Consider the following 9,215-nt stretch of genomic DNA (forward strand, 5'->3'; position numbering starts at 1 on the left):
CACTGAAGCTAACACTTTCTTTTATTCTTGAACACCCCTGTCCATCAGTGTCCAGGATTGTGACTGCGTAGACAAAAATATCAAACACATCAGTGGCAAAACCAGAACAGTATCGGCGACGTAACCTGTTCGTTCCATTTACTGATCATCTTACGACAGAAGTGAGAGAGTATATCTGGTCCTGTCACAGCTAATAGGCTTGGATCTTTTACCAGGTGCACTGTCAGACCTTTGGACGCTGTTTAGCAAGAGATAAAAACAGAATATGGAGCGCTGACCATCTGCTTGTCTCCATGGAGATGTTATTTCTTTGCCTGGAAATAAGGCATTTAACTTCTCTATCTTGCATTTTTTTATGCTTAGAGATATTGAAAAACATTCTTATTGTGGGCGTGCTTGCCTTTCCACAGATTTGACCTTTATCTTGCCCTAGTGGGGTCATATGCTTCTTCCCATGGAGATTGATATGTTTAATTTTCCTGGCAAATCCAGACTGATCTCTCCCTGTACGTTTTATACAGATTGATACGAGTCTGGTGTCCACGTCGTCTGTTGCGTTTCAAGCCCCGTCAAACATGATCGCCCAATCAGATTTGTTTATTTCAGTGACACGTGAAATGAAGGAGCTCATTGGTCACCTGTGATTTACAGATAAAATCACATTGACGTCACCTCAGATTACTCCATGACTTTGAGAGGAGCGTTTTTCTCGTTCCTGATCATAATCACTGGGAAAATTGTATGATTGAAGTTTCCATCTGTTTTCACAGCTTTATTTGTTGAAGCGAACTGTAACCATCAAAACATTTAATGGATACATTTTAGCTTCAGAACAGAAATTTACAGTGACAGTAACATATTCAACAAGCAAAGAAAACACAGCCATAATGTCGGCTTATAAGGCTCAAGTGCCCTGTATGTTCAGTATGCCCTTGAGCCTATATCTTACATTTATTTATTCAATCGCAATCGCTATGTTTTTATTGCTAAGAAATAACTTTACAGAAAATCTATTGTGCTTGTGTCAGCTCTCTATTTATAATCTATGACCCCTGTGGATCATTGTTATAATTTACACATTATAAATCACAATGTTCACCTAAAACGACTTAATAAAAGAAACAAATCTGTGTTAGAAAACTGTGGTGACCTTGCAACACTGCTGAATCCTACGAGTATCACCGATTAAAAACTGAAGAACGAAGTGTGTACGTCACAGTGGGCATGTACCGGGGGAAGTGAAAACAGGGATTGATCGACAAAATGGCATCTTGAAAATAAGTGATTAAAGGTTATTCAAACATGAATCACTCCAAATACAACTTTGAGACGTTGAATGAGGAGAAAACAACTATACAACAACTGTTCCTCCTGCCTTATCTCTGTCTGAAGGGAGGAGCTAATGGCACTTAAACTTGAAGCAGCTTTTGTTTACAGTTTCTGTTAATATGTGTGAAATCACTCATTAGGGGCTTGAATGACTCTGCTAAGTAGGACTCAGGCAAACAGTACCTGTAAACAAATAGATGTTTTGAGTTTCAGTGTCGTTAGCTCCTCCCTCCAGACAGATATAAGGCAGTGTCCAGCAGTAATCTGACCAGAACTGAAGAAGTGGCTTGGACGAGCAGCCAAACGTCTTCACTCCTACAAAGTTTTCTCCACATGACAGATTTTACTTTTCTTTTGCCACTAAGTTGTAAATTCATATCAACGTCTCTGTTTGGGATATTTCCCATCAACACAACTTATACTAAAGTGAATTAAAAGTAAAAAAAAACAAACAAACAAAAACTGCATACATGATATTAGGAGACTGAACATTGAGACCACTGAAAGCTGACGTTTACATGGGATGTTTTTGAGATTAGGTTTTTAACATTTTTTAAAGTTTGTTGTATTGAAATATCAGTTTTTTATCCATCAATAAAATATCCACCTCATTGTCTCCATGGAGATATTACTGATTTGCCTGGAGTATGACATTAACCTCAATTATATACATGGAGATGAGCAGGTACGTGTAACAGGTCAGATCTGTGGAGACATGACCCCACTCGTTTTTCAAGGTATTTTTTACAGCCATGTAACCTGTAATTAAATAAACACAATTAGATAAAGTAATAACATCTCCATGGAGACAAACTGGTATTGAACCTTACCACAAAAAAGTAACATAGTGCTTCTTTAAGGCTTCCATGTACTCCAGTCTGACAAACTCTACCCAGAATGACCCCGATGTGTTTGTGTGTCTGTGTGTCTGTGTGTCGGGGTGTGTTTGTGTGTGTGAGGCTACCCCAGCACCAGCCTCATAAACAGCACATGAATGTTTCATTGTGCTCTATATTTAGCCTCATCGTGACCACTGTAGTCTGCTTTGTCCTTTTGATCTCACACTGATGATCAAAGTGTGTGTGTGTCTGTGTGAGTCTGTCTATGTGTGCACGCGTGTGTCTGTGTGTGCGTGTCTGTGTCTATGTGTGTGTGTGTGTGTGTGTCTATGTGTGTGTCTGTATATGCCAGTTTATGTGTGTGTGTGAGTGTTTGTGTGTCTGTGTATATGTGTCCGTGTGTGTGTGTGAGTCTGTCTATGCCTGCATGTATGTGTCTATGTGTATGTGTCTGTGTGTGTGTCTGTGTCTATGTGTGTATGTGTGTGTGAATGTGTCTATGTGTGTGCATGTTTGTATATGTGTGTGTGAATGTGTCTATGTGTGTGCATGTGTGTATATGTGTGTGCGAATGTGTCTATGTGTGTGCATGTGTGTGTCTGTGTGTCTATGTGTGTGTGAATGTGTCTATGTGTGTGCATGTGTATGTCTATGTGTGTATATGTGTGTGTCCGTATATGCCTGTGTATGTGTGTGTGTGAGCATTTGTGTGTCTGTGTAAATGTGTGTGTGCGCGTGTGTATATATATGTGTCTGTGTGTGTAGGGGGGAGTATTTAGCCGTCACACTGAGGTTGTATACAGTGCTGTGTAATTGTTTGTGTCGCTCGACTTGCTTATTGTCTAATTAATAAGAGCTTTCCTTATGTTTCAGAATTGCAAATAGACGATGGTGAGCCATGGTGAGACTGGGAATGTGTGTGTTCGTGTGTGTTTTTGTGTGTGTGTATATGTGTGCCATGCTGAGACTGGGAGTGTGTGTGTAAATGTGTGCCATGGTGCGGCTGGGAGCTATGTGTATATGTGTGTGTGTCTCTGTGTTTGTATATGTGTGTGTGTATATATGTGTGCCATGGCGTGGCTAGGAGCTGTGTGTGTCTGTGTCTGTGTGTGTGCGTTTGGGAGCTGTGTCTTGGCCTCACTGCAGAGCTGGACTCAGACGCACTATTGGCCCAGGGATAATTATTCAGGCTGTCAGAAATGCAGCTCGGGTTAACATCATTTTGAATTGAATCTTAACCTCTCCAGACAGATTACAACTATATTTATTACTATAGTTACCACAACTAATACTGAAACCACAGACTGTGTAAAGAAGTGGACTAAAGTGAGTGTGACGTCACCCACAGCGTTCAGCTCCAGTCACATGAAGCCCATCGAGGCTAGAGCAGTTATAGGGGCCGCAAGTATCATAGCAACCAAAGAGCCAATCAGGAGCGAGGCTGTTGAAGGTAACGCCCCTTTCCTTCCACTTAGCAATGCTGTCAATCACTCCTGTTGTTAACGCTAGAGGGAGTCACCTTGAGGAAAGAAGGCGCCTGATTTTTCTTTTATTAATGCTCATATATTGGTTCACGGACTTAATAGCAAAATAAAAATACCAGGATCGTGCAGAGCGGGTTAATACAAACATTTTAAGACCAAAGTGACGAGTCTGACAGCAGCAGTTACAGAGAGAGGGGTCATGGTTTTTCAATAGAAAGTGAAATGGAGGCAGAGTCGATGGAGCCAGAAACACGCCCATGATCACTTCGTATTTAGAAGCAGCGGCTAGCAGGTTAACTTTGTCCATTTATATTCACAGTGTATTGTTGAAACTAGATATTCAATCGAAGAAGCATTGCTACCGAGAAAAAAATTTAAAAATGTGACCTTTTTCTGAATAGTTCATCTTAGTCTCTTCATGGGTTTCAAAATTAGCACTGTTTCCGTAGCGATTAAAAACTAAAATACATCATTTGAATTGGAAAAAATACTCAAAAGGGTGGATATAACAGGAAGCTGAATCAGATCTCTTGCAAAGTGACTGCAGTCTGAACACACAAGTCAGATTAATGTGACTTCTTTAGCCCTAAAGTTCTACAGGTGCCACGTTCTTCAGTGTAAAGGGCAGAGATTAAAGAGAACACCCCATAATCCCCCGTAATCCGGGAGCCAGACAACAGCAGTGAAACTAGAAAGTGCAAATAAAGGTTTTCAATGGGAGCTATTCTGCAAAATCAAACCATTTACCCATGTTATAATTATGTTCCCTTGTATTAGAGTGATTCAAGGGTGTTTGAGTTATCGGTATTCTCCTGTTTTCAAAACCTCATTGCTATTTCTAATCTCTGTTATAATGTTGTTTCCTCATCACAAACATGCAAAAAAAAAAAACACTCTGTTCCACCTTGTGATGTCATGGGGTAATACAGGAAGTGCTCCACTGTGTTTTTAAACCTCATACACCTTCACTAGAATCATTTGGATCATTTCAGCTCTGGAATTTCCAATATCTACTGAACTAAAGGTAAAAGGAGCTGATGATTTGAAAACTACCACTTCATGACATCACAAGGTGGAACAGAGCATTTTAAGCTTTGGAGATGTAGACAGACTGATAATAAAGTGTTACTCAAACTGTGTGAATGAAATAAAACACAACTCCAGGTCTGTTTTTGAGAAAGTAACATTATAACATGACTTAAAGCTCCCAAGAGTCAGTTTTGTGTAATCTAGGACCCTTAAACAGTGACACCTCTACGATTTGGCAGTGTTGCATATTAGCTAAAACGCTGCTCACTGGCGTCCTTTGTAGTTAGGACAGCTCTAAACTCTCAACTGTGCTGTTTTCAACCCAAAACTCAACAGACTTGTTTCTTTTATTAAGTCGTTTTAGATCTGCATTGCCATTTTAAAGCTCCAAAACGTAAACACAATGATTGATAGGTGTCATATTACTATAAAGCAAACAAAACATAACACGTCTTCTTTAAACATATTTTTTCACCTTAAATAGGCTAATTTTAGTAAAACATATACTGACACATGCTACTCACTAATATCATATTTAAAGTGTATCTGTGTCATAGTGTCAGGGGAGTAACACCAAATTCAAGGCCCTGGAACAAATTATCTGAGTGGACCTGCACTACATGTTGTCTACCGTACATTTTGGACAATATATTGAGCGCACCAGCTAAATTTAAAAGAAGGAAAAAAAAGTACATAAAGGACACACTTGAATATAACCCGCCGTTTGTCAAGTTGTAACATGAGATATTTACATGGAAAGACGGTACACGGAGTTTTTTTTTTTTTTTAGTTTTAATTTAAGACACACTTTTTTTAAAACTGTGTCTGAAAATTGGCCCCAACACGCCATCAACACGGGATGAACATACCTGCAGGTTTAGAAAATAAAACAGCGCCAACACGGGCCATCTGTTTTTATTTCCTCTGAAAGCGTTCATATTTTTTTTACATTGACTAAATTCTTCCCGCTGCTGCCTCCAGTGTTGGACCATCAGTTCATTGATGCCAAACTTATGTGCAGTGGCTCTATTTCCTTTCCAAAATCAAAACTAGTGCATTCTTCAGCGCATACTCTGTCCCCACGCCTGTCTCACTTTTACATTTACAGCTAGAGAGTTAGCCCATAAAAATCTATAAATTAGCTGCACCGTTGTATAAGCCGCAGGGTTCAAAGCGTGGGGAAAAAGTAGCGACTTATGGTACGAAATTTACGGTAATGAAAATGCCCATTACAGACTTTGTGAGGGGCCCCTCCCTGCACTGGGCCCCCGGTAAACTGCACCCTTTACCCCCCCTTCATCCGACGCCCCTGCATAGAGTGACAACAGCACGACTACTTGTTTACTTCTGTCTTTCTCTGCACATAAAACCCTAGTGGACAAAGCATTTAATACAAGATAGACAGGGTACCTTGGTGTTGTATTGTTCTTTTCCTTTGCATCATGTTAACTGTATATTTGCTTGTTGTTGGCTTTTACGTGAAGCACTTTGGTCAGGTGAAGTTGTTTTAAATGCGCTGGGTACATAAACTTGAATTGAATTGATTTAAAATATATGGATAACACAGCTCAAGTCTTATGGGTGCTTTAAAACAAATACCCCAGGTCACCTTCACCTTTATGCAGTAGCTGTACATGCATATATATCTGAAATTCGAATCCTTGGATTTTCACTTTTGTTGTGTGTTTCGATGCATTATTCATGGCATGATGTTTCCCACAGTCTATCTTAAGGATTATGTGCACAACAGTGGTGCCCTATGTGAATGCATGAGGTCTGGGCTTGTGCATTGATTCCTTTTGACACTCTGAAATGTTTCTTTAGGCTGGAGCGTGGGTGGATAGCTCCGGAGTTAAAACTGTCTCTATTATTTCCCCGTTAAATAGATGATCACAGTGTTGTCATTAAATGTGGAGAATGTTCAGGAATAGCTCTGCTGCTGCTGAGTCAAAATACTGTCACACGGCTCCAAAGTGCGGCCGTAAAGTCATGGTTCTGAGAGACAGATGTATCATCATTCTGAGACAGAAATAGATGTTTTGAAACACATAAGGTTTTCTGTCCATGCAATTATCAAGCTTTTTCTGACATTCAAAATGATTATATACTATTATCTCATGAGAAATTCTTAACTAATCTAAGTTCATTTCACTTTTATTATAGGCTTAAAGCAGACATATTGTGCTTGTGTCTGCTCTAGAGTTATAATTTAAGACACCAGTGGATCATTATGTTATAATTTGAACATTTTAAATTGAAATATTCATCTAAAACCACTCAATAAAAGAAACAAGTCCGCTGACTTCTGCGTTAGAAAACTCAATAGGAGCTGACCTGGCTCATGTCAAAGTGATATGTCTCTGAAATCAGTGCACATTATCAGCCTGGGACGGCTCTCGCTGAAGGGGATCGGAAAATGCGGAATGTCATGACAGTTATTTGAATCTGATTGGTCAAAGCGTCACAACAGCTGAACAAGATATAAAATCAAACTTCAGACGCACAGCTCTGACCTTCTGCACTTTTTTATAAAAAAACAAAATAGTTTGTACTGATGCTATAATCAGCTGAAGTTCATCTGCCAGCGTCGCTATGTTTCTTTTGGTTCACTCTAAATACAACTTGGGGTGAGTAAATCTTGAGAAGAAACGTCTATGAATGAAACATCATTGGTAGATGTCGTATATTACACAGAACTGACTTTTAATTTTGTTACCTTCTAAAAAAACAGAGCTGGAGCTGTGTTTTGTTTCATTCACACATGTTTGAGTAACACTGTTTTATTAGTCTGTCTACATCTCCAATGCTCTGTTTCACCTTGTGATGTCATGAAGTGATAGTGTTTACCTTTAGTTCAGTAGAGATTGGCAATTCCCGTGCTGAAATCTTCAAAATGATTCTAGTGAAGGAGTATGGAGTTTTAAAACACAGTTAAGCACTTCCTGTATTACCACATGATGACATCACAAGGTGGGACAGAGTGTTTTCAGTTTGAGAGAAGAGCTCAGCCTAAACATGCAAGGTTTTTGTGTTAAACATGAGTGAATGAAACATATTTTTGCTCATATGTCCACACTTTGATCAAAATAATCCCATAAAACGGCTATACAAATCTTTGAAACTTCCACCCTGGTTCTCCTCACTCACACATGCACGGCGCACTTTCATTCCTGTTAATATTAAAGACATGGAGAGCGTCAGTGTCATGCTCGTCTAGTTGCAGGCAGCTAACACTGACCACTGTGTATACGTCGATATGTGATTGACAGGTGAAGGCTGGTGCATAATAAACAGGAGCAAACATCAGGCCTGTCTAGACATGGAGGCTGCACTTTAGCATCATTGTGGTCCAATCAAATCCCGCCTAATGGCCTTTCGCTATTCACTGTCTAGACCTTTGCCAAACGCTGGAGAGTTTCTTAACCAAATGGAAACATACAGCTGCATCTCATTAATTTAAAATAACTTAATTCAATTTAAAACTAGAAATACTTAGAGATGGCATTTTTACAAGCTTTTATTTAGTTAGCGCTGATGTGTATGTAATTAGCCAACTGGAATGATGAGAAATATCACAATTACCAGTATAGAAAAGTTTCAGATGTTTCAAACTTTGTCAGTGAATCAACTGCAAAGTCAATAGACGCTTTATATAAGAGGTTAAGTGGAGTGAAACAGTTTTACCTTGAGTTATTTTAGAATACAGGCTGATAACACACAGCAGGCAACTGTGTGGGGTTCAGAACACACACTTAATACAATACACACTTCAAGACTTAAGATAGGAGAGTCCAAACTAAGGCCCGGGGGCCAAATGCGGCCTTCAGACCAATTTTTATCGGCCCCCAAGCCTCCTGCTGAACTGGCCCAATTGATTCATAAGAAGTACTTTTAACAGCAAATTAAACTATTTCTACCACTAAAACCTCAAACATCACATTTCATTGTGATACAGACCTGAAATTAATGTATTTCAAGACTTATTAATATGCAGTGGCTCCGTCAAAGCTGCGTTTAAAGAACCGCGCTGCATTGATCACTGGTCTGTGGCCCTCCGCTTTGAATATGTTTTGAGATGGGGCACTCGATAAAAAAAGTTTGGGCACCTCTGCCTTAAGATGTTGTTTATGTTTTTTTGTTTTTTGTTTGTTTGTGTGCTTTGTTTTTTTTGTTTGTGGGTTTTTTCATTATTTATTTATTTATTTTCATTATTTATTTATTTTTGTGTTTTTTACATTATTTATTTATTGATGTTAGTTTTTTCATCATTTATGTATTTTGTTTGTCCATGTTTTTTTCCATTATCTATTTATTTTTGTTAGTTTTTTCTTTATTTATTGTTGTTTGTGTCTTTTACATTACTAATTTGTTTTTTTTTACATTTATTTGTGTTTTTTCATTATTTATCTGTTTATTTATTTATTTTTTCATTATTATTATTTTATTTTTGTATGTGTGTTTTTTTTTTTTTTTTAATTGGGGTTATTGTTGAAAAAAAAACGCACAGCCAAAGACTTATGGTACACATAATATG

Source organism: Periophthalmus magnuspinnatus, chromosome 8 (genome assembly GCF_009829125.3).
Source record: "Periophthalmus magnuspinnatus isolate fPerMag1 chromosome 8, fPerMag1.2.pri, whole genome shotgun sequence".
In the NCBI taxonomy this organism is placed as follows: domain Eukaryota; kingdom Metazoa; phylum Chordata; class Actinopteri; order Gobiiformes; family Gobiidae; genus Periophthalmus; species Periophthalmus magnuspinnatus.